Genomic DNA, 26,248 nt, shown 5'->3' with positions numbered 1-26,248 from the left:
AAAAAAGCTAGATCAAGTGGAGAGTATATTGGACAGTAGAAAACATGGTGCTTAGGTGTAAGAAAAGAGAAGCAAGTGACCTAGGCAATTGTTATCCTGACTTCAGTGTTTGAAAAGCTGGGGTTTTCTTTTTTTCAATTAAAAAGTAATTAACAATAAGGAGGACAATTAAAAAAAAATCATGATAATTTCAACATAACTTTAAAAAGACACATTAGTCTGGAACAAACAAGTTAAATTTTAAAAGCAAATATTAAGGCAAAGGAAATCCAGAGTCAAATCGCTTCAGATTTCAGTAAAGAATTTGATATGGTATCACTGAGCAATTATTTACTGAGTTGGAAAAGATAGGGCGTAACAGAAAAATAAAGTGGATATAAAACTGACTAACGGTGACATATTGAGTGGACTTATTTAAAAGCCTTCTGCGGATTAATTTTATTTCAGGTCTGTGAACCTGGCAAAAAGTAGAGGTGTTTTAATAAGAACTGGTTACAGGAAGCATTCTTGATACAGGGGAGGCTCTTGCTAACTTACAGACGAAATTGGAGGACCATTGGGATAGGCATATTAGAAATGGGAAAACATATAGCAACTTTTCAAAGACCCATGATTACAAATAGCAGACTTTCTGTGATTACATGGTGTCTTATAACCCGAGAGCAACAGAAAAAAGAAATCACACACCCATGTCTAGTTTACTGCAAGAAGATTAAGCCAACACAGGATACTGTAAAACAAACTTGACCTTCACTGATATCTGATGAAGTATTTTCAGTAGACCAGGTGGAGTATTAGCACTATTATTCAAGACTTTGAGGAAACACTTCACATACCTCACCTGCATCACATACTTTGTATGTTGAGAATTCAGGAGAATCAAGTTACTAGGCTCTGTGTCTTCCGATGTATTCTGTTTAACTAAGCAGGCTAAAAGGTGCTTGCTCTGTATGTTTGATCCTAGCACATAAAAGCTGAGGAAGGCACATGATGAACAGTTATAGTTTATCGAAGGCTACACACCAAGGAAGGAGTTGGTTTTAAATAACAATACTGAGATATTAAAAATTAGGAATCAAAGAATATATTTAGGCTGGAAGTTCAAAGAATGTTCTAAGCATTAGGAGAGAGGTTTTGAAATGTCTTTCCAGAAAGAGCAACCGGGCAAAGTACTTAACTGGCTTTAAGATAGACTGTAGTGACTTTATGACCGGGATTAGATAAGATCGTTGCCTAACTCAGGCCTTTTCTTCAGCCCTGCATTGCTACGGTGAAGTACTGGTCCCTGTTCTGCTCCCCCCCTTCCTAGGCTTCTTGTTCCCACTATTCCCACTAAAGTTCAGCTGGGGCTTTGAGAGGACTACATGCAATTTTTTTATCTTGAAGAGAAGAGAGTCTTAAGACTTAAACCCCTACCCCTTGAGCTTACATGTTTTTATAGAATATTGCATCAAAGAAGATGACTAGAAGCTCTCCTTGAGATCAAAAGATTTAATCAGCAACTAAACAGAGCAGTACATTGCAAACATACTGAAATGATATTGCCTCTTTAGGTCTTCATTAAATATTTGTCCTCCTTGCCAGTTTAATGGATTCCTGCTTACTATACAAACAGCCGAAAAGGGAATTTGATTGTACTCTGTGCATATATGGCTCAAATGCTGGCACTATCCTTTCTATATTGGTGTTGCTATCCGAAAACTGCACATAAGCTTCTGTTAGGACATACAGCTACCCACACCCCTCGTAACATGCTACTTTTACGTTAATTGTTGAACAACCTGTTTAAAAGTTCTCTTATGGTAGTGGGTCATTCAAAAACAGCTACAGAAAATAGAGAGGGCACATTCACGTGACTACAGACACGGACCAGTTGCCACATAGTTATTTGTATAGCATTAAGAGAACATTAAGCAACGTTGCAGACATCTAACTCCTCCATTCAGCTCCTTCCCAAGCTATGTGGCTTCATGATACGAAAAGCATGCTCAACCTCTTGCGAATGTTGAAAAGTTAGGTGGGTCTGTCATTCACTGAAGTCACCAAGCCACTGTATCAAGTCCACTGTACCAAACACAATCAACTCATTATTGTATGCACAACGAAGTCTGGTGACTGTAAACACACTTCCCTACATCCTTCTGGCTGCCAAATCATTTTTAATTTTAGATTAGAAAAGAAGCAAATATTTTTGCAATGTAACTTGATCCACACTTTGGCATCCAAACATAAATTTCACTTAAAATGTACACGGGATTGAAACTTAAGCAATGACAGAAATTTTTTCAAACTCATAATTTTTCAGAACTTCTATGTTATCCACGTTTAACCTACATAGCCAAAGCACTGGCCAGAACAATGCAGTTACACAGAAAACGTATTTCTATTAAAGTGCTAGCTCAGACCAATAAATGTCCACCACTTAGTATATTTCGGCCACTTTGGGGACTGTTGTTCATGATAATATTTCCAGTTGGAGGCAGATGAATCAGAGAAGAAAAATTGCTCTCCTGTTCCAAGGTCAATGATGAAGTCCACCTTTACTGAATGTCATTTGACCTCTACCATCTCTTTTTCTCTGATAACCCAAATCCTCAACAAAACAATCGTTGGTTATAGACTAGACCAAGGCTTCCACCTTAAATGTCATAAACTGGTGTATATGAGAGTATGATTTAGTTCAACAATGACATGCAGTCTTGGATTTGACAAAAAGACTCCATTTCAGAATGTTTCTTCCCCTCTGACTGGTCTCCTTTTAAATTTTTGTCTTTTTATTTCCAGCTTGTGCTTATTTTTGGCTCCCTTATTTTGTTGCTGTAGAACAGTGATATGAAAATGACTGCGTACATGCCTTGTTTTCAAAGTAAGCATACTGAGTGGTTAGCCCAGCTCATATGTTCTCACTTACCTCATAGATTTCTGGGTTATTATTAGCTTGTTTTACGAGTATAGCCCTCTTTCACCACACGCATACACACACTTTTACAATAAGCTCACAACTTAGGAAACTTGCAAGTCACATGTGCTGGTGAAGCACACAAATGCCTCAATTCCTTCATTCTAATGACATGACTTAATGCAATGTACAGGCTCCATCTATAACTCAGCAGCTTTTTAATCAGAAGGCAATATTTTTACATAACTGGAACAAAATAACTTAATTTGCCATTTGCAGTAGTATCAAAAATATGTTAGGCTACTAAAGCAATTAACCCCAATCTAAATCAGCTCCATCTGAAATGTCAAACCTCAGTCTAGTTTTGCTAGCGACAAAATGAGCCAAATACATGAAATTCACTGATGTCATAAAACTAAATTATTAATAATTTCTACAGTATGAAACCATGATCTTATCAGCCTAAACCCCTCATTTCCTATTTTATGAAGAAATACCTGCCACAGGAATAAATATCCCTAAACACAAACATCTTACTGAGCAGTGGTTCTCCCCAGTTCAGCTCATTTAACAGGCAAGTGCCAAGAACTACTACAGTATTGCCTTAGAGGCAGTAAGTGAAATTCTTGGAAGTAGCTTATCATATTTTAAAAGTATTTTTTCAAAGGATGGAAATAATCAAAGCAGGCATCACACAGATTTTAGATGCTGTAGTAGAGAAAGTAAACCTTTTCAATGGAAGTTGCATTCTCCCTAGTCTAAGTTTTCTCCATTCAGCACCTCAGAAAATACGGTTTTGCACAGACTAAAAACTGAAAGTAAAATTTAACAGCTTGGTTATTCTCAGTCTTTCCATGTGTAGCAAAAATAATAAGAAATATGTGATTCTGAAGCATTATCCTTATATCGTCAACCGCTTCCAACTCCGCAAGAGATTTCAGGCTCTAACGTGTAAATCATTACTACATGCTCTAATAGTACTTTCTGTTTAATCAGGAGAGAAGAAAAATCCCCTCTGGAATGACAATAAATAACTACAGTTTCGTTTTAAATGAAATGAGGTGGTTTATATCTGACCTGAGTTTCAGTCTTTTCCTAGTGGGAAATATAAATTCAGCATTTGGATACATAATCCTACAGCTCTCAGAAGCCGACTCCACCGCGAACACTTTACATGATTTATAGCTCTCCTCCAGATTCAGACGGCAGGTCTCGGCGGGGCAGGTGCAACGGGGTATTTTTTCCCTTCCTTCGGAGATCGTTCCCTCGTCTGTACGTTAATTAGCAAGTCCTCCTCAGTCCCGCGCGAGCGGGGCGGACGCCGCTAACGGCTCGCCAGCGGTGACTGCCTCGCGCGGGGCGCGCGACCCGCAGCGCGGCGGAGGGACGGCGCGAGCGACGGAGGGCGGGAGCGAGGGGGCCGCTGCTGTCGCCACAGCGGCTCCGACAGCGCCAGCGGCGCGCGGAGGGAGCCCGGCTCCCGCGCAGTTACGCCGAGGAACAGATTTGTGAACCACGGGCAGGATCTGCGGGGAACCTCGGGGACGCGGGGCGAACCTTCCCCGCGCTACCACCAGCATCTCCCCTCCTCCCCCCCACCCCGGCAAGTTAAAACTGCCCCGCCAGCGCCGCCGAGCCCCCTCCACTCCCCGCACCCGCCGGCCCGGCCCCCTTCCCTGACTGCCGGGGGAAGGGGGAGCGAGCCGCGGCTCCCGTTACCTCCTCCGGATCCATGGAGAGCGCTGCGGCCGCGGCCTCGGCCCCGCGCGGCTGGCGGCGGCTCCGCGCCGGGGCAGAGAGGAGCGGAGCAGAGGTGCCGGCGCTCTCCGCGCTCCCTCACGCCGCCGCGCTACGCCTGGAGCCGGTGGCACAGCCCGCTCCACATAAATGCATTAACAGCAGCCACATCATGATTAATTCATCAGCCCCAGTGACCAGCGGAGGAGGCAGGCGTGAGGGGAGCCGGCGAGAGGCAGGGCGCTCGGGAGCGTCCCCGCCGCCGGCGCGGAGCGGGTGGGAGGCTGCGCCGAGCTGCCCGTGCCCCGCCAGGGCTGAGGGAGGGAGGGGTGCTCCCCTGGGCAGGTGACTGGGCGATGTCCCCCCTCCCGCCCGGGAACGGTTGGGGCTCAAGGGGCGCTCCCTCAGCGCCGTGGCCGCCGTACCCTCGCCCCAGACCCCGGCGGGCAGCGGTCCGCGCGGGGCGAAGTAACCGTGGCAAGTTGGAAAGGCTCCACGCCGCGAAGCGGTTTGCAGTCCCCGCTCAGCAGGCCGCCGGGGGGATTCCCCCCAGCTCAGCGGGAGACGGGCCGCCGTGGGGAGGTGCACCCCTCGCTTGTGTTCCCGCTGCCTCGGCCCTGGAGAGGGGCCCCAGAGCGCCGAGCTGCCCGGCACGGAGGGGATGAGCCGGGCACTGCCAGCATCCCTGACGGCGGGAGGGCCACTGAGCATCCGTGTGGCTGCGATCCCATTAACAGGACAGGGATCACTTGCACAAAAGTGTCCAACCACCCCCCCACCCCCCCCACCCCCAGCCTTAGTAAAAACAACTCTTCGGCCACTTGCCAGTTGCTAGAGCCAGGCTCCTCCATGCAAGGCACCGCTGGTGTGCATGTGAGCTCGCTTTGCTCTGCTGGAGCAGCAACACCGGCTCCTTCTCCAGACCTCGGGCGCCGATCATGGCTCGGGGCTTTACTGCCCTCTCTTCTGAGGGGCAGTGCTGATTTCTTCAAATACCGTTTCTTTAAACTTGCAGTACGCCGAACTTGGAGTTTCTTCACAGCAGGGGTAAGCGACCACTCAGATTTTAAGGGTTTCTGAACAGATGCTAAAGGCAGGAGCCCCTTTGCATTCTTCTGCCTTTATTTTCCGCTCCAAATATAGGTAGAAGTCCTGCAAGTCCACCATCCCTCTCCAATACTTAGTACCAGATGCACTTCATCTACAACACCAAGCAAGAGACACGTGTGCTTATCTTCTTGATCAGGTAGCTCCCTTATCAGGCGATGAAATATGTGTAGAACAGATGATTTATCACCTATTTATTACCTCCTCACCTCATCTATAAAACCAGGTTTGCCTACCTGGTAGCATTATCAAGCTTCAAGGGGCTGTATTTGAAAAGGCTATTATCAAGGTTTAACAGTTCTTTATTGATCGTGTGCCAGGGGCAAAAATTTCACCTGTCACCTCTTGTGTATTTTAGATTAGCAAAGAACTTTCAACCTGACATAGCTATATATAGAGATTCCCAAGCATCAAACAGAATTCATAAGGTTTACATAGAGAGATCCCCCAAATTGGCACAAGCCCTTAGTTAGATAATCATAGGCAAGGAAGATTAAAGCTGTGTAAGGAGGAAGAAATTAAAATTAAAACGTAGAGCACTTTTGTGGGAAAATTTAATTTACATGACACGTTATTGTTATTTTTTCTTCCCTGTTACGCTGTAGATTTTGTGTTACTTGTATACAAAAGGGTAATTACTTGTAACTCTACAACTGAGGTTGCACTGTGGTTTGCACTTATAGCAGGACTAAAATCTCTACGTTTAACACTTGAATGCTTGCATTTTGACTACACATTTGGCACAATAATACTTGAGAATTACATCTGAATTTTCTGTTTTAAGTAATACTTGTTTGCCTTCTGCAGAGAAAAATCTTAATTGCCCTCTTTATTAAAATTTTCACATTTCCATCACAGTTGTGAATTCTGAGTCCTTAGTATTGCAAGCCATTCTTACTGTAGGATAAGAGCACACATAAAGCCAATTTTGGATTTTTAAATTAAGCAAAGTCATCCCAATATTTGTCACAGGCCAATTAAGTTTGACAGAGATTTGTCAGAGAGAGCTGTTTCTGATTTTATGTTTAAAAGTGTGTGTCCTGGATTAGTATTCTGATGAAATGAAGTTTTCTTTTGATTTTGGTGTCTGCTTCTTATGTGGTTTTAATTTTCTTCATTGTTTTCTGACTGCTTCTGCCTATAGCCACTGTATTACTTCACTGCACTTAGTAGTGGTGTTCCAACATAATTATATAATATTAGATGGAACTGCACTACCTAGTTTTTATTAAAAAAAATCAGTTTGTCAGAATTGAAAGTTTTAGCAGGAAAACAAAGAAAATCATGGAACTCGAGTAAAACCTCTGAATCACCAATCCAAAACTCTTTGCTTTTCAGCAGACTATATTATCTAATACCTTCTGTAATCCAGTGGTTCATCTTAAAATCTTTTTCACTCTTCCTACAGTCCCTGACCATCACTCCTCTGATGTGACATTGTCTCATTTGTTTCTCTCTCAATGATGTTCTTAAGAGTTATTCTCTTCAGTTCACCATTTGATGAATTTATATACAGCACTCAGTTTTTATTGAATTGATCCAGATCCTCTTTTAATCTCATTTCATAAAACAAGTTCTGTATTTCCTTGATGACATCTATGACCTATTACAGTGACTTAGTCTGTCTTAAACACAAAGTTTTATAAATGGTGTTTTAGTAAACTCTTAATCGTCATGTGCATAATAGCATTAAGTCTCTCATCTCCTTTTGAACACTGATAAAGATGGGATTGGCCTTACTCTCTTACATGTTGATAGCTTATAGCTTGTCCTGTGCTCAGTACTAAGAACAAATTTTTCTCCTGCTGTACAACTTTTGACTCTCAAACTACAAGATTATACCAAAAGTTTTTCTTAGGCTTTAGTGCATAATCTTGAATTTTGTTATCCTATAATATAACACTGTTTCTTGGCTCCAATATCTTGTGTGTGCTGTTGACAAGTTGGGAATCAACAGTAAATTTAACTTTTTCTTTTTTTCTAAGATTACTAGTGAAATTATTAAGAGATACTGAAATAATAAGACTGATTCTTTAAAAATCTAGCAAATACCATGTTATTCGTTGATATATTTTCAACATAAGCCCTCTTCCTTTTGCAGGTCCTTATCTTCTTCACAGTTTTGGTACTAGTTTTCATCTCTTCCATTTAAATAGCTGCTCATATACAGGCACCTGCTTCCAGGCGGCTAGCATTAAACTGTGGAAAAAGCAAAGGTATTAAAGGAGATGGTGGATGATGTGTCATGTTTTGCAATAGAGGGATAAAGGTACAGTATAATTAAAAGGATAGAGGCAAAAACCATATATGGCTAGCCTGGTGAAAGTCCAGTCTATCTGCTGCGCTAGATTTCCACTTACAAATGGCCTAGGACTATGATGCAGAGAAAAATCACTGTGGCGGGGGGGGAAAGACCTATTTTCAATGCTTTTCACTTGTTTCTTCTGAGTATTTTTGGAAATTCTCCAGATTCCTTATCACAGAACTCAATTTTGTTCATGAGTCATCTCAGTGTCTCGTGTAGAGCTACGTACCTATAAAAGTATTCAAAATTTCAAAGCCTGGATTTCTTATACTGTTTTTATGTACTGAAGGACAACTTCATGTTTCTCTACTAAATGATTAACAACCTTGCTGATGCCTCATTGGTATTAAAAGATGGACAGATTTATTACATACGGATGCATAGTTCCACTACTGAACATCTGAATTTATATAGACATAGATCCATTGGAAAGATTTCAAGCAATATGTGTGTTCATGTTGTAGATCACTTCAAGTTTCAGTGCTGTCAGATCTAGACATTTAGTCTTGGTCCATGTCTTTGATAGAGGAAATCTCGATCACACAAAAATCAAAGAAATTCTGCTAGTTCCTTCATCAGGGCTAGGATTTAATTTACTGAATTTTCTCTGAAGCTTCACTATATTTGACATTAAATTCCTAATTACAGTAGCTTATATAAAATATAAACTATAAAATATAAACATAGAAATTTTTGAGATTTTTTTCTAGAAAGTGAATTATATTGAAGAAGGAATATTTTATGATAGGATCAATCCTGATTTAGTAAAGGTAAAAGCAAATGATAGTAGTACAGCTATGTGAAATATCCCTGGCCTGAAGGCCATATGACATTTGCTTGATTCAAGGCGTAATACTCAGTCTGATCACAATTCTTCATCCACTCAGGTTCATGAAGTTGGTCTGATTTACGACTAATTCTGGCCACTACACAGAAACTGTGGTTTCAGTTGAATTAGCATGATTTGTTTCAGTTTGAAGCATAGACTAAAACTCAAGGCATAAAGGGTGTCTTCTCCCTTGATTTTAGATTAATTTTTAAGTGAATTAAACATCTGACAAATAATGGGGCAGATCTACCTTTCTGTGCTCAAGTCACTAGCATTCATTAAGAGTGAATTTGACTCAACAATTCCTCATTCTCCAAAGACCTTTTCTTTGCAGCTTTATAACAAATTGAGATTATCTGGACAAATGTGGATTTCAATCTGCATAAAACTTACAGGAACTTTATAATATGAAACCTCAGGGCGTGACACAGGCAGCATCTGGTATTCAACACAGTACCAACCTTTGAAAGACTCCAGAGAAGCGCATCTTCTCTCATGTTTAGTTAGTAATTGAATATTGTAATTCCCGACATCTTAATTATCATGAAAGGACTTTTTCTCACTGAAGTCGTAAGGACTGTTAGAAAAACCTTATTAACAGTAAAGTGATAGACACAAGTTACTGAGAGGACATCAACGGTGTTGAAAGATGACAAATTTATTTTCCAAAGATGGGGCAATTCTGTCATTCCTGAAGGGTTACTGAGGGCATTCCAAACAAGTGTAGATGATTTTTGAAGCTGAAACACTTTGCCATACGCTCTATTTCTGATTCTAAAAGTTGCCCTTGATTTTAAATACCTTCACTCATATATCCATTGCACTGCTCTAAATTTTGTCACCAGAGGCAGTGAACTGAAGAAAGAAAAGAGAAAATAGGAAGGGTGGATGAACAGTCACAGCAAGGAATAAGATGATCCAAAAAAAGACATTACTCTGAATTGCTAGTACCTTCTGCAGACTCAGAGTGGACTGTAACTAAAAGTCAAATTGCTTTTGTAGTTCTCTCACCCTGAAAACAGTCCAAAATTATACACAGCTAGGGTAAGTTGCAGATAGGCCTGGTGTCTACAGTACACCATCTCTGAACATCCTCCTGGAGCTGTGCAATTAGCCAGAGAGTAAAGGGTGTTGCAGACTTACCCTTCAGGACCTCAATGCATTTCCAGCTTCTGGAAGAACAGACATGAGGTCACTGGAAGGAAAACTCGCTACACCGCAATGCTGAACCAAGGCCTTCATTGTTTTGTTAGCCCTGAAGTTTCAGCTGAAATGTGGTTTATAATGCTGTAAAATTATAGGTCAGGTAAACCTCATCGCCACTCTTGGGTATAGCTGTCCCTCTTCATTTAAGATAGATGTAAGAAGTCATAATGCTCCTTCGCAGAAACAAGTAGCTGGAATGACCATACTCTCTAAACCCCAAATACAATTACATGTCTCTGTACAAAACAAAAGCTTGAAAGAGCCAGCTCAGAATGTGAATGAAGTGGGTGGAGTGGTTTTGCTCTTTGTAAGCAGGAAATAAATACAAACGAAACAAATAGGTGCTGTGTATGTAGGACAAACGTAAACATGCAGACACAGGCAATATGTAGAAGGAGCTCATGTCAAATTACTGTGAAAGAATAGGTACTTATGAGAAAACCTAGACAGGTTTTGGACTGCTGGCACAGACTGACATGGGTTGAATCCCCGAAAAAAAGAAGCTTTTTCAATATGTATAATTTCTGCTATACTCCAGGAAACGGGATTTTTTTTAATATTGCTTTTTAGAAACAGGACTGCACTGAAGAAAGATCAATCTCTATTAACAGTTCCTCCTTCTAGTGGGAACAGTCTACAAACCCCCAAATTCTGACCAGCCGTTGGGCGCAATAACAAAGCTGTGTGGCAGAGTGATAAATCTCAGATGTAAATATACATGCTATTATTAAAGTGATAAATCTCAGATATAAATATACATATCGTTATTAATTAACTTACAGAATTCCCACCCTACATTTTCAGAGGAATATCTTCCTTTAAGGTGTTCATAAGAATTATTTATGCTTGGGAGCTGAAACCGGTATATCTAGTTATCATTCAAATACCCCAAAGACCTACTAAATCAAAGAGGCATTCCTATACAGGAGAAAAAGTTTTTAGTGCCCAACTTCTATGCAAAGATTTAGGGGTCTGTAACCTCCCCAACACATACACATCCCCTCTCCAGCAAGTGTAGGAAAAAATAAGAGGCAATGTAGGTAGGTATCTTTTGAATTTTCCCCTGAAGCCTTGAGAAAAGCTTACAAAAGGAGAGAGCCTTTGGGGTAGTGGGCTGACAGTGGCTTGGAGCAAGCGGTGAAAGAATACTCCATTGCCTTGTTCAGGGAAGCAGGGTTTTGCAGTTTCTTGTATACAAACAGGATCAACTCAAAGAAACAGCCATATAAGAGGACAACCTGTCAAGCTTTGATCCAGTGTTCAACTCACTAAAGCATGAGTACATTCCTGACTTATACAGACCAGGAAACTGTTATCTCAAATTATTCTTCCCAAAGCAAACCTTAAGAATAATCCAGATAGTGCAAATGATTAATTTTCTCAGTGCACATGTAACTGGTAACTTCATTATTCATCAGTGGGGTTTTTTCTATACCTGTAAATATATGAAACAACGTAAGTGGAAGATGCACCACACTCATGAATGAAACATTCGTAGTGTGAAAGAACAAAACATAAATATTTAAAATTGACACCTCTGAGCTCTCTAAATCTCACAGTATTAGTAAGGACTCCCAAGCTCTTTTAGGTTAACACTTAACTATGGAATGCTTTTTTTTTTTACTTTGCTACATAAATGTACAGCATATTGTATCATGGTCACATTAGGGCAGTTGCTCATTACTGTAAATAAGGTAAGTATAGATGTTTAAAATAAGCACACACGTGTATTTTATTCAACAGCAAAAAAGCACCATCTTGAAGAAGACAACAGTGTTTGTTCAAGTGCTCAATACACAAAAAAATTCTAGCTATTAAAAAAGCATATGAATGCCATGCTGGAACTGATCAAAGGTCCAGTGCTCTGTCTCCAATGTATAGTCTGTCTACTTTCCTATCCTTGGCTACTAGCAGATGGTTAAAGAGTACGTGTACAAAGTGGTCCTTTCAGAAGAACATCCTCCTACCTTCTGGCAATAAACAGTGTAAAGGTTATCTGAAACAGAGGTTTTGTACAGGCTTGTCGTGTTTAATAGCCACCGATGGGCTGACTGAAGAAAGAACAACATAAGCAGCGATTTAACACTTGCTGAAAAGGAACAGCGGCAGCTACTGAATCTTCAATGCCACCACATACAGCACCCTGGGTTTTCTTCAGAGGTCTCCTATCTAATTACTCACCAAGTTCAACCTGCTTAGCTCATGAGATCTGACAAAATCACAGCCTGAGGTGGAGCAGCTGGGATTTAACATTTATTTATAAAACTTAATTAGGATTTTTTTTCTTACTTTCCTTTTTTCCAGCTCTTCACTGTTAAAATCACGTGACACCCTACATATGCACATACAAACACATAAAACAAAGAGTAAAAGCAAACCACAACAGTCAGTGAAGTTACTTGCTATAGAAATAGCAGCGCTGGCATTAGCACTTCAAAGGAAAAAGCTATTTTAAAATTTAACTGCCTGGCAGATGCAGCAGATATAGAACAGGAACCAAAGAGAGGTAAGGAGGGAGGCAGAGTAGGAAGAGGAGAAAATGAGGTGGGAGGGGTAGGAAAGCAGATGAACTGTACATTAATTCAAGGTAAAAATAGCCTGTGTACTGACAATGAAATGTTGCCAATGTGGAACCCAGTAGCAAAATTCCCATTGACTTCAGGGAAATCTCTCTTTCACTCTGCATTAGTAGTTTTATGTTCTACAGTCTGTCAACACAATTCCTTGATGTATTTATTTCCTTTTAGTTCACAGTTGCCAATCCTTTATTCTACAGTAATTCTGCAAATATTGTGAAGTCTAGAAGGAAACTGACCCTCGCTACTGTTTTCAGTACTGGATTGGAAAATCAGGATAGAAACCTGTCAGTTTTTATGCCATAAATTGCTATTCACACTGATGGTATTATACAAACCACAGCCTTTCAGCATATATTAAACTCATGTATTTTGAAGCAAGTGGTACAGAGTTTCAGTCCCCTGATTCCTGGGATTTGTTGTCATCTACCTCACTGCTGAACTCCAGATGCACTAATGACTTCAAAGGTAGGTATTTAAACAGTATGTTTAGTCTGTAATGCAAGATATATGGAAAGGTTAGTCAGTCTACATCGATGCAGAACTGATTATACTTCAGGCTGAAAAAATATTCATGGAAAAGTATTTTATATACAGTCAGGCTGATTGCTGTGGTAACACTGAATAACCTTAGCTGGTTCATTAAATCCATCTATGACGGAATTTTTTCCTTTTCTGTTCTTTGCCAATAGTAGTAATAATCATGTAGATAAGTCATTAGACTATTACAACTTTGTCATTTACTCTTAGATCTGTTCTAAACAGAGTTCAGATAGCATGGTTAAAAAGTTACTATCCTTGCCACTGTTGTTGCAGAAGACGGTTCAGGTAAAGTGCATTACAGCAAATATAAAGAAATATACTCATGTCAAAATAATTTACAGGACAACCTTTGCCTTGATATCAGCAGTCCATTTTGTAAGCACTGCATGACATCATTTCACATGACGCTTTGAAGGAAAGGAGATGTATTCTCAGTGCTCCTAAAACAACTATGGCAGATGCATACACTGTTCCAATGGGGAATCAAACTCCGTGAATCAGGTGAAGTTTTCCGAGTGGCCTATGGGAAGCGGATACAAGCTCATAGCTCCAAATGTATCTACCTTGTGGAGAAGCTCAGAATGCAGGAGATGGCACAGGATGACCCGTGAACTTGTGGGATCATAGTGGAAGGACTATACTTGGCTGTTTATAACAACTGTAAAAAGATGATGGAACTTTGCAACTTAACTGAAGAAGGCTAATTCCAGTTTCGGCTTTTTTTGGCAAACGATTTTTATCTTTTTCATAAGCAGAAAAATGAGAACAAAGTCGTCTGTTAAGACATAAGAAGTACCTTTCCAATTTTGTTTGTTTGTTTTCCTGGAAGTCACTTTTAAACTTAGCTTTGTTCATGTAGGTGCTCAGATGATTTTAGAAGGGGATTTTATTTATCCAGATATTACGGAATGGCCATTGTCTTCTTATCAGGATAAAAACTCACTATGATTTAAGAGATGATGGTAAAAGATACAGAAAAGGCTAATGCAAAGAACAGGGTAAATCCACTGTTTTCAAAGGAGAATGTGAAGTCTTACCAATCAGCCTAGTGAAGCAGACTGAGGGACGGTTATGTTAACAATAATCATATCCCATACCTTTATCTTATTCACTCCATCTTTTACGTGTTTCCTCCTGCTTACTTCTCCATGGGTGTAAGTTTCAGGTTGTTTAAAATTCATTTATCTGTATGGTGGTTGGGTTCACAGTTATTTGATTAAATTTTTAAAAATCAGTAGTTTTGCTCCATGGCCTCAAAAGTTTAAGTCTTTGGGTGAAAAAAAGGTTTGGTAGCACATAAGTCTCAAGGAAAAAAAAAAACATTTAAAACGAAATGCCCAGGGTTAAAAATAAAGAAATATATCTAAAATACGAATAATTAAATTCAATGTATAAAATAATTTGGCCTTCATTTTCACATATGTAGCTATGATCATTCTGCGTTAAATGAATCTGAGGAAATGTGAGTGGTTCTAAACATAAAAATATGAAAAAATTATACTAGTAATACTTCTAAAGTGATTTAGTTACACTTTGTTCAGCTCCCAAACTACTTTAAAGGCTGACTCCATTTTATAGTAGCCTGGAGACTGAATCTGCTACAGCTCCGTTAATACATTCCAGATTTCAAAGTTAAGAGTTCTCAGCTCCTTGAATTTGAAAATATTTTCAGTTGTTTACACATACATCATGAAATGGACCTCTCACATCTGTGCCTACATTTGCGGAAGTCAAATGAGACTTTGCCATTGACACATGACAGAGGAAGTTGAAAATATTTGACTGAAGTGTTTAAGATTTGCATCACAAAATCAAGATCAATATCTCTTTTTTGAGGCAAACTGTCCTTGCCTGGAACAACCTAACTACCAAATATCAGAAAAGAGGTGAACAAGGCATTGCACCCTTTTTATAGGTGGGGAATTGAGGAAATTACAGTAACTAAAACAAAAAAGGGTGCCCTGTCATTTAATTTTTGATATTTGGTCTCTGCAATAGTTTTTGATATTTCAGTTAGATTTTTTTTTTTGTTGGTAAGTATATATATTAATTGGGTCATTTTTACACACCAGAGCACTATGGGATATTTTAACTAAACAGAATACACTCTAACCCATCAAAAAAGCATACTCAGTAATGATTTTAGTCTTTAAAGGAACAAGTTGACATTAAGAGAACAACTTGCCATACCTGTCAAAAAAAGAAATCATCTAAACCAAGAAAATAATGGTATCTATATTCTTCCGATGGTAATTATCTCTTTTGTTGTGGATTCCACTCTCAGATAATAAACCTAATCTTCTAGTGAGCAGCCTTGCCTTCAGTTTGGGATACATAACTCATGTCATAGTCAATTCTTTCACAGCTGTGCCTGTAACAGTGGAGACCTGCTTAATTAGACCTCCCTCCCCAAAAAATCAAAGAATAATTGTATTCCTGTGGTTTTAGGTACCACATAATGTTCTAAAAACAAAACAAAAGGCGTATGAGCAAAATAAACTCTCCGCTATTACCACATGGCTCTTTGTAGGCAAAGGGTAGCCATGCAGGTTAACACAGAAAATAATGGATCTGTTTGCCTCAGAAATTTTTGTAGATAGGCTTAATTGCTTATTAACTCTACAGGTAGAGATAATTACAAAGATTTGAAAATAGGCCTTCAATTTTGACATGTCCAACCTACGCAAAACTGGGGCTTGATTTTTTCAGAGTGGTTTGTGCTTTTAAAACCCATCTGATGTTGATGTGGTAACTGTCGGTACTCATCCCCTAAAAATATTCTTATACTTCGTATAAGTACATACTAAATATAATATTCTTATATAAGTATCCAGTATTTGAGACATCAAAACCAGAGGCACCTTTTAAGAATTTTCTTTGGTACAGCAAACCTCTTTTCATAACTCCCGTTTACATAATCTGCGTTTTCTGGTGCCATTATGCAAGCAGCAAGATATAACAAGCACAAAACAAAACAAAAGCACCCTCTGAAATATTGTCTTCAGTCATACCCTAGCTTAATTTTGTTGGTTTTAAATAAAATGTTCTTTTTAACTTTTTTTGAGTTCACTTCCAAGAAATGGTTCCCACACTCTCACTCAGATCAATCCTCCATAGAAAGCATTCTGCAGCTTTCAAAATGTATGTGCAGTCAGTTGTCATTGGGGATCCAAGCTTGTCAACAAGGTGGTTTGGGAGAAGGATGGTGCTGCATCCTCTGTAACAGTAGTGAAGGTTTATGTCACAACATTCTTTTAAAGAGTAACTGTGCTAAAATAATTTCAAAGCAAGCCACAAAAACCTACAAGTGTTCTATGCTGTATCACTTATTCATCCGATCTGCCAATACCAGCAATGATAGCTTTGCACGTACATAATTTGTTAACTATTGATTAATATTAACGTTTTAACTATAGTAAACATACTTTAAAAACATAAAAATAAGAATTTTAATTTTAGAGTTTTTCTCCCTCTGGATGCTTGAGAGTTTTGGATATGCAGTGTTGTCCTTTGTGTCCAGAGGCCTCTGTATGAAAAAACCCCAACAAGGAAAGTAGAAATCTTCTGACTAGAACTAACTAAAAGGCTGAGTCCAGGCCTACTGAATGACACGCTAAATCAGATTATGTTAATAGAGGGAATATCTACACTGTATTTTACTACCAGATGCAACTTCAGTCTCCCTACATTTTGAACTGATTAGAGGAAATCATCTTCAAAACAGAAGCCATTGCTGTGATATAGGGTGTTGTAGCTATGCTTGGTGTCGTGTTACTGAAGCTATATAGCTGTTGGATGGCTCATAGTTAGTGACGACTGGCTCGTGTTGCTTCAGAGAATGGGCAGGCAGAGATCATGTCTGCCTTTAAGAGCTCGTATAAGTATACCTAACAGTCGAAGAACAACTAACATCAGCATTTTTGCTGAATATGACCAAAGCTTATTTTTCTTCTTACGTATTTTAAATTATTTTAATGTACCTTATTTTTCTATCTGCTGTGGAAACAGACATCAACGTTGAAAGTAAATATATCCACACGGCATTTTGGTCAAGTTCTATAATTTGGGTCATTTTGCTCAATTTATTCACAGATGTTAATTTCATGATGTATGTAAAACCATGATCTAAAACAGTACTTAGATACTTAAAACAGACATTTTTAAAAAGTAGATTCTGCCCCCCTCAAATTAGCCAAGTTAGCAAAGGATAAAGTGATACTTTTCTTTCCTATATTAAAAAATGTACGATGGCCAACACATATGCCATCTGTTGACTGTTGACAATGACTAGAAATAGGACACTTTCAGGAGCATAATAACAATTAGAATATTACTAAAATGCATTGAATACAATGGGCAGTTATGGTAATTATGTAGACGATCACAGAAAAAAGGTATAGTGAAGATTCATTGGTTATTTGATTTATGTCTTCAAAATCTGTGTAATTTGCAAGAATTCTTTCGTCTATTTAGAGGATGTGAATGAAAATTTTATCACTGTGATTTTCAACACATATTTTATGTGTGTTTCAAATGCATTTGAGCATGAAGGGAAAAGGGAGTTACTTCCAAATATCTGCACCCCAGGTATTCTCATAAATTAATGTCTCTAAGTTTTCAGTGCTTCCTTGTAAGTGCAATGCCTTTCAATAGCACAAAATATGATCTATGAGACTGCAGTTCACCTACATAAGACAAAGGGAACTGAGACACAGGATGCTGAAGTCACGTGTCTAAGCAACATGCCCAAGGCCACTGAAGTCATGGCAAAAATTGCTTCTTGTTAGTGGGAGCACTGTGGCCACTTCTGGACCAAGTGGCCTATCAATAATAGATTAATGGTCTTGAGTTTCCACATCCTACTAGCAACTGTATTATATAGCATGCTTGAATTCTCAATAAAACAAGATCTGATTCTGGGTAGAATTACTGTGTGGGCGTAGAGATGTTTGGATCCATGGTATTAGGGCAGATACGTAACTAACAAGGACGTATCTCAAACCCTGAACAACCAGCAAAGTTCTGTGCTGGAAAACCTTTCATTCCTTTTCAAAGATTAACACATTAATAACATTTGTGGTGACCTGAATGGCGTAAATCCTATTCTTATTTCAGAGGATGATAGATCTCCCCTTGACTATGCCAGGAAATACTGGGTACAAGTACTGAGCTGTACATGCTGCTAAAGAATACTGACACCTCATACCTGTTGTTAAGGCTTTGAGTGATTTTTATTGAGTAAACAACTGAAGTGACTCAACATTTATAGAAGGCAGAACATATGAATAAGATTTATTTCTTACTTTGGCTGGAAAGCCACGTGGCCTTACAAAGGACATTTATTCTATCTGGCTCTCACTTCTTCAACTATAATGCCTCTTCATGGCCTGCAACATCTCATACTATGCAACTGCACAGTCTCCAGCACAACAGAAACAGTGTTAGATGGGCCTCCCAGGCACTGAGGACCTGAAAATTTACATTCAGCCTTAAACATGCAGAGCTATGGATTAAAACAAAAAAAAAATAATTAAAATGTAGGCTTTAAACAGTTGTGCACATCCACTCCATATATTTTTCATAGCATTGTTGCTTTCTAAATTTGTAATAACCTTACAATAACTCCGTCTTATGCATATTTGATGTGAAATAATACCTCTAATAGAATAGTTGAAATGAACTGTGGTCTAAGTCCCTTTTAGGTATTTTTCCATGTTGCAAAGTGACCAGAAGTTGCAAACTACAGATTAGGTCCATTTAGATGAGAGGAGTTTACATCTCAAGGCAAAAATAACCAGTCTTAAAGTTTAGGGGAAAGGAGAGGGGTTTTAAATTATTTATTTCCATTTGTATCTTTGTGGTGCAGCTAGCTAAAGCATTCATGTTCCAAGGCTGAACTTTAATCTGGGCTTCTGGGTTTTTTTAGGGCTCCTGGGATCTCTGGGAGGGATCTCCACAAAGAAACCTTGCTGATTTTTCAAGGACAGCTTCAAGAAGTCAGAGTTCTCAGATATTGGCCACACTATTCTGTGGTCAAGAAACACAAGGAAAAGCCCTGCTTATGAGCCGAGTTCCTCTTTTTGGTGGTCTACCCCTGTAGCAAGACCTCATTGTCAGCCCGCTTCTCTGGAACAGCTGGTGTCAGGAAACACTTTCCCTGTCTTCCCTTTTTCCCGGGCTTGAGTGTCTGTCAAACTCTAGTTTTTCCACCTAGGTTGGCAAGGCAGCACCTTGGGCCTGATGATGATGAAGGGAGTGAGATAAAGGTTCATGAAGGAGCCCGAGAAAATCTGAAATAACTTTTATGATATATCATATCAAAGCTCTGTTCATACGATGTTTCAGAAATCTGTCATAAAGCACTCAACCTCAGCAGGCTTTGATGTACCTTCATACATTGTCCTCGCACAAAAGCTTACAGTGAAATAGAACTTCCTCGCAGCAATTATTTTCTGCTTTGTAGAAACAACACCTCAGAATGACTCCCCAGAGTGAGCCGATGATTGTATGGCCTTTTTCTTGTTAGAGTCAGAGTCCTAACATTTTAAAGTTTTTAATAAGCCTTTTAGTAGAGTTTGCTAGCATGGAAGCTGCTCATTATGAGCTAATTGTTTCAAAGAGTTGCTGAAAGTGCTTAAATGTTAAATACATGCTACTGTAAGCAAATATTCACCAGTCTTTCAAAACAGATGTTTGAGAAATGGTAGGCTGTCTGCCCATGGTAGCAGTACACAAAGGACATGAAGAAGTAGGATTTAATAATAAATATGCTCACAGCTACATGGATGCTAATCCACAATGTTTCTTTTTTTATTTTCAATTAAATGCATAAGGCAGCAATAACCCTAATCAGTTTTCTAAGGCCAGGCTCACTGCAGACACCCGTAATTCCTGGCTTTCCTGTGTTCTCCCATTCACTCCTCTCTGCAGCTTTGCTACCCACTCTCGCGGGCCTTGGCAGGGCCCTCCCAGTCCCAACACCCACTCAGACCCCTTGTTTTCTTCTGCCAGCTAGGGCTCTGCATGCACTGCATCTGCGACAGACCGCTCCATCTCACACCCTTCGGGGATGCTGCGCACTCACACATTCCCTTTCCACTCACAGGGAGGACCACCGCTGTCCCTGCTACTTGTTTGGTAGGAGCTACCATGCCCTAAAGGCCCTTTGCTCCACTTTACTCCATGGTAGGGTCTGTGTTTCCCCACCTTCCTTCACGCCCTCTGCTTCCCTGCTGGGGTTATGAACACAGTACTTTCGATCTTTGTGCACACACCTTTCCCCCCCACCCCTTTCTGTTATTATTTGTTTGGGAGTAATAATTTTGATGTCAAGATATCTTAAACTCTAAAAGGTGGAGAAGCAAGGTTGGATAGGAAGGCACCGAGGGTGCCATCCATTACAGATAACTGCAGAAATGCTAAAGCTGAGATTCTGCCAAACACATGGCAATAGCTCCATTGTCCTCCCTTTTGCCTTTCCTTTTTCCTGATACGTCTCCAAATCAATAGCATTCTGTTGATTGATTCTTAGAATATTCCCTGGTATTGACTGGCTAGGACATTCAGCAGATACTGCGTTACAAATGGATAGACAGATGTTATTATATTGTTAATCTGGCCACACAGACATTAAGAACTGGTATTTTTTACTTTCCTGTCTTTACTTTTTATTCTCGTGGTTTTCAGTTGGTTTTTTGTGCTACCTTGTTCACAGCCAGTGTTCTTTGCAATCTGATATCCGAATATCACATGGGTTTATTTAAGGTGGATATGTTTGCAAGTATTTAAATACGTAGCGCATCATAGTACTTTGTGATCGTTAAGGCGTCTGGGGGAGAAATCTCTGCACTACCAAGCTCACAACCTAGGTAACAGGCTGACCTATAAAACTGTACAGATTACCATTACAGCAAAACTGCTAAATGAGAGTCACATTTTTCTCATTAAATTAAATAGGCGGGATTTCTGATCTTAAAGCACTGAACACGAGATTGAAACAGAACTAACTGCTGTAGCTCAAATCTACCGTTAATTTATATCACAATATATAAATATATATTACATTATATCAAGTTCCAAGATATTAAGTACATTACTACAGCATTATACTTAGCCTGAGCTTATTTTTCTACTTGCTGAACCTGGAGGGCTGGGAGGTTTTTGTTTGGGTTTTGGCGTTTTTTGTTTTGTTTCTTTTTTTAAAACAGATGATTTCTTATCCGTCTCCTTTCCCTCAGAAAGTATCTCAGCCTTTTATTATACTGAACTGGAGCTAAAAAGACCCTTTTGATCTGTTTCCAAGAGTGAATTAGAACAGCAGCCCTGCACAGACAAGCAAAACCTGACATCGCTACATTTTTCTGTACTTCTACATTTTAACCATTATCACTTATTTATTGTAACTTCCTGTGGCTTTTGATATACCCAGAGCTTCTTAGCTTGTCTCCACAGATTTCTCATGACCCTCTACTTCTGTTCACAGCTATGCCCCTCCCCTCTTTCTATTATTATACCTTTTCTTTTCATGGTGAACCACCCACAAACTATGTCAGAAGCTCAAAATAAGAAACGGAGTTTGCTGAGTCAGCAAATGCCTTGAAAAATATCATTGAAAAATACTTGGCAGCTAGGGCAACAAAGAAGGAAAAAGTTTCTTCCTTGCCCAAATGTCCAAATTACACTCCTTAGGTCCATTGTAATGCGAGTACATTCATGCACTAGCTTTCTCTGTTTAACATTTGTATGGAAGTACACCTTGATTAAATAGCCCCTCAGTTAAATCTCTCTGCTATCTCTAGAAGATGGGAACTGTTAGGGCTTATTCCTGTATTTTGAGGATTTGTCTGCTGTAAACAGGGCATGCCAGGATATTTACAGTGACGGCCTGGCTTAGTTAGTCTCAATAGAGAAGTTGCAGAATGTCTGAGCAATCTTTTGCAAGCAGAGCTTTACCCATCACCACAGCATAGGGATTCCTTTTTTGTTTGTTTGAAAATGTCTGTGTTCAAAGCAGAGTTTGAATGGCAGAGCTGAATCAGAAAGGCCAGTCATTTTTCTCCCCACGGACCTTGCTCCATTAGGAAACTATGAGAGTAGGCAAAGATTTCAGTGCCTGCAGAACTGAACTCTTACAACTTTTTATCATTTTATAGAAACACTGTTGAAGTTAAAGAAAATATTCTCTCATTGTTAGATTACTTCACCAACCTGATCTGCCACAAGAGGGCAGAGGCTTATGTCACTCCGCTTCATCTACTGTCATATAAGAATGTCAGGGATCTTTAATGGAGAAATTTATCATGGTTTAAATACCAGGGCGAAAAATGAAATTCCATTAACTATTTTAAAATGGCTTTAGGCTAAAAAGCCAAATGCAGCAGCACAACTCCGTCATCTCTGCTGCAATACAGCTGCCGTGGTTTGTTTATAAGGCATTAATTACTATGCAACTATGCAAAATGGGGGCTACATGAAAAATAATGTGTATGGAGCAAGGATTTGTTAGTTTGAAAAAAGTGTCAAGCCAAGATACTGAAACTTTTATGTAAATAGGGTGAATTGTTTCATTGCAATAAACGGGTAGATTTTGGAGAGGGAAGGTGTTAGGAATTAAAAACTGATATTCAAATTTTATGGCAAGTCACACTTTGGGTATAAACTGCTTCATGGCTCCTTTATCTTTATATTTAAAAAAAAAATAAAACAAAGACAGACCTAGAATAGTTTAATTATCTGCATTTGATTAGCAAATGCCTCACAGTGAAGTAAACTTTGTTAAGCCATTTAGCAAGCTGTACTCAGTACTTCACACATGTGTGCTCCCCTTAATTATCTCTTGCACTTTCCTGGAGAAAGAACAATTACTGGAGTTTGTATCCCTAAGTCAGCAAAAAGATGATGAAACATTTATCTAAGATTTGATCAGGTCTTAACTGACGTTGGAGGGTTTTTGTCGGTGAGAAGTTAGAAGAATGCTATGTGTGAGCTGACACAGGGAGGCTGCAGGAGCACCCACAAGACCATGGCTGAAATGCAAAGAGTAAATCTATTTTTGTTACCTCGGCAATTGAGGGATCCCAAAGCAGCACCTGGGCAGAGGCACACAAGTGGGAACGCTGGTGCTGTGGAGCTCGGTCCATGCTACAGGATCACGGAACCTGCTGGTTTCACCTGAATGTCAGGGATTCACACAGGCGTAATTTATCACTGTGCTTTGATCTTCCACGCAGCAGGGCAAGAATCTCAAGCACGTTTGATAGGAAGCCTCTAAGTCTATCACAAGCCTCTGTTATCTAAACACAGATGTTCTACTTGTCCAACACGAAAGGCCAAACAACAATTTGTGATATATGTGGTTTTCAACAACCCAGATGCAAGTCACTTGAGCGGGTTTAAAATCCTCCTCGCCAACCTTCCCTTATTTTCCCATACACTAGTTTAGCAACACAGTTTAGCTGGCAAAAATTAGTTAATCTGCTGCTATAGGCATAAACAGGCCTTCTTTCAGAAGAGACAGTATTAGAAACAACGGATATAGGATGCTCTGACCTGCTGTCATTACAACATGCTGCTGGCTTGTGGCTGATCAGGTAGTAGAAAAACTCAGATCAATACAGTAACATTTTATACTTATATTCTGCACTGGTGCAATGGTTTTGATGAAAAATGAGGAAATGAAAAAGTTAAGGATACTGTTTTCACACTGGGGTGATTTCCATTGCGTGCACTGGCTTCCACCGCATCAAAATCTGTTATAAATGGACATTTGTGGAACTATGACTTAATGATTTATGGGTTTAGATTCCCCTCCCACCCCCACCCCATTTTTCTACTGTTGCTTCATGAAAGAACAAAGTAACGCAGAATATTTTCTCAACATAGCAGTTTGTATACCTGGGTTATAATTATATTCAGATCTGAAAACAAAAAGAAAAGTTTTCCACAGTTTATCAGCTGATTTAACTACTGAAATGAAACCTTTGACATCAGTAAGTGATGCATTTGTCATTAACACACTGCTTTAAAAAAGCAGGAATTTCCCTTCCCTCTTACAGATATCACAGCTGTAAAGCAAGAGCAGTTCTTGCCTAAGACAGCTTTTTACTAAGCATTAGCTTAGTAAAAGACTATGCTACAGAAGCAAGCAAGAGAGGAAAAGTTAATGCTCTTTGCAATTTAGTTAAAGCATATTCTGGCAAAGTACAGATCTCTGTATAGTGAGATTGCTTCCACATCCTTTCTCCAATGCCTTCTTAAAGGTACTGTTAGACACAATTGGTGGGAGGAGATACAACACAAATCACTGCACATTTACAAGCTCACAAAACTGATGGTGATGATTGTAATTATCAAGGACATTATGAAGGAGGTAGTTATAGAATTCCATTAAGATAACTGAGTTAGCACATTGCTCAGTCAAAAATGAAAATCTACCCATAAGAGGGGAAAAACACCCGACAGCCTTTTCTCTACCTTAAAGAATTTGGAAAAAAAATCAGAAACCTCCCTTATTTTTCTTCTTAGGTAAGCAGATTTCATATTCCAGAAGCTGGAATATATCCATTTCAATAGATTTTAGGTGACAATTCTGCTGCATGATTCCATGGCCACTTCAGATTACACCCTGGAATCTCTTCTCCTAGAACATTGATAAAATGGCTCCAAAAAGTACTCTCCATTAAAGCTACTGTGGACTTTAAAAAAAGTGGGGGTTCGTGCTTTTATGATTGGAAAACAGACCAGTCTGCCATCTGGGAATCTGGATAACCCACAGTCCCTGGCTCTGCAGCTGCCCACAGGCTACCAACGACTAGCGGGGTCAGGTGCTCTGTTGGGAAACTAAACAGGTTCAGTATCAGAAACTTGTCTGGTTTCATTCAAAAGATTGATCACAATTACCACATATCAGTTTTTTTTTCCTGACAAACTAATACTGCCTGATGGAAATGTTCCATCAGAAGTTTTCCAACCAGGCCCAGCCTCTGTTATAAACTAACTTGTGACAACACTAATGTGGTCAATGCAGCAGGGACAGCAATCAAAGGACTGATTCCAGCTTATTGTCCCATTCGCAGATTAGGCCTTGGGCAACGGTTACTACCACATCAGCTGTGATTATCACAGTTGACCTGACTTATTTCCAGCACTTGCAAGAACACTAGTACCTGAAAGACTATTTTCTGGGGAACAACAAATGTAGAAATAAAGTGACAAAACGGTTTCCTTAAAGCAAGGGTATTAACTTAAGATGAAAAGAAAGGGACAAAGAATTTACAGCTTAGGCAGCAGCAAAAACCTAGGTGGCTGATTCTAGAAGGATCACCCAGGGAGTCGCAGCTGGGTACCCAGGTTCCCCTCAGCAGTAAATACAGACAGACAAGAAACTCAGCAGGCTGACCCACAAAAACCCTTCTGTGAGTGGGCAGGGAACCCAGTTCCAGCCAATAAACCACCGTGAGCATAGCAGTGAGCGTAAAACCCCACCAAATGTACCAGTGACAGTGTGGCCCATTAAGGCCCTCCATGCATGCGGGCTCTAGAGACTGGAATAGTTTTCTGAAGACAGGCACTTAATAAGTTGGGACTCACTTTTTGTGGAACTTTGCTGTCTGATGATACCTGCCTTTTTCAAAACAATGCACCAATTAGGCTAATCTGTTCAAAAGCATAAAAACTGGGTTTTTTTTCTCCTTAGCCTGTGCAAATTCAGATCTATGCCTCCCACTTCCCAAGTGTACATCCTACCCACCAGACAGTGGAAAAGCTACTTATAACAACCATAAAAACCAGGCCCAGTATATGTTAGTTTTGGATTACAATGCATCAGGAACTCTATTTGCATAGTTTCTAAAAATAAAACCATACAATAGACACTTTAAGCTCTTCTGTCAGTCTTTTTCCAATATCAGGAGATGGCACATTTTGCTGAGTTAAAATCAGTTGTAAATTCCCACAGATTTCAACTGAGACAGGTTATCACTGCAAAACAGTAATACCAAAGACAAAGAAATTATATAATATAAATTCCTTTTATAACTGGATTAATT

At 39.6% G+C, this 26,248-nt stretch overlaps 1 protein-coding gene across 2 annotated transcripts in view; it reads right to left on the bottom strand.

Moving 5' to 3' along the window:
• LOC142063510 (heparan sulfate glucosamine 3-O-sulfotransferase 1-like) overlaps nucleotides 1–5,410 on the bottom strand; it is a 68,816-nt gene extending 63,406 nt beyond the window's left edge. Inside the window, exon 1 of one of the 2 annotated variants that reach the window (XM_075107320.1) lies at nucleotides 4,619–5,410. The gene's annotated coding sequence lies outside the window, so the exon portion shown is untranslated. Of the gene's footprint in view, nucleotides 1–3,976; nucleotides 4,493–4,618 lie in introns of those variants that run through there. The other variant, XM_075107319.1, reaches the window with a different exon arrangement.
• Nucleotides 5,411–26,248: the final 20,838 nt, after the last annotated feature.

This window comes from Phalacrocorax aristotelis, chromosome 12 (genome assembly GCF_949628215.1).
Source record: "Phalacrocorax aristotelis chromosome 12, bGulAri2.1, whole genome shotgun sequence".
Taxonomy (NCBI): domain Eukaryota; kingdom Metazoa; phylum Chordata; class Aves; order Suliformes; family Phalacrocoracidae; genus Phalacrocorax; species Phalacrocorax aristotelis.
The sequence above is the reverse complement of the archived record's forward strand: the minus strand, read 5'-3'. Positions and strand labels throughout refer to the sequence as shown.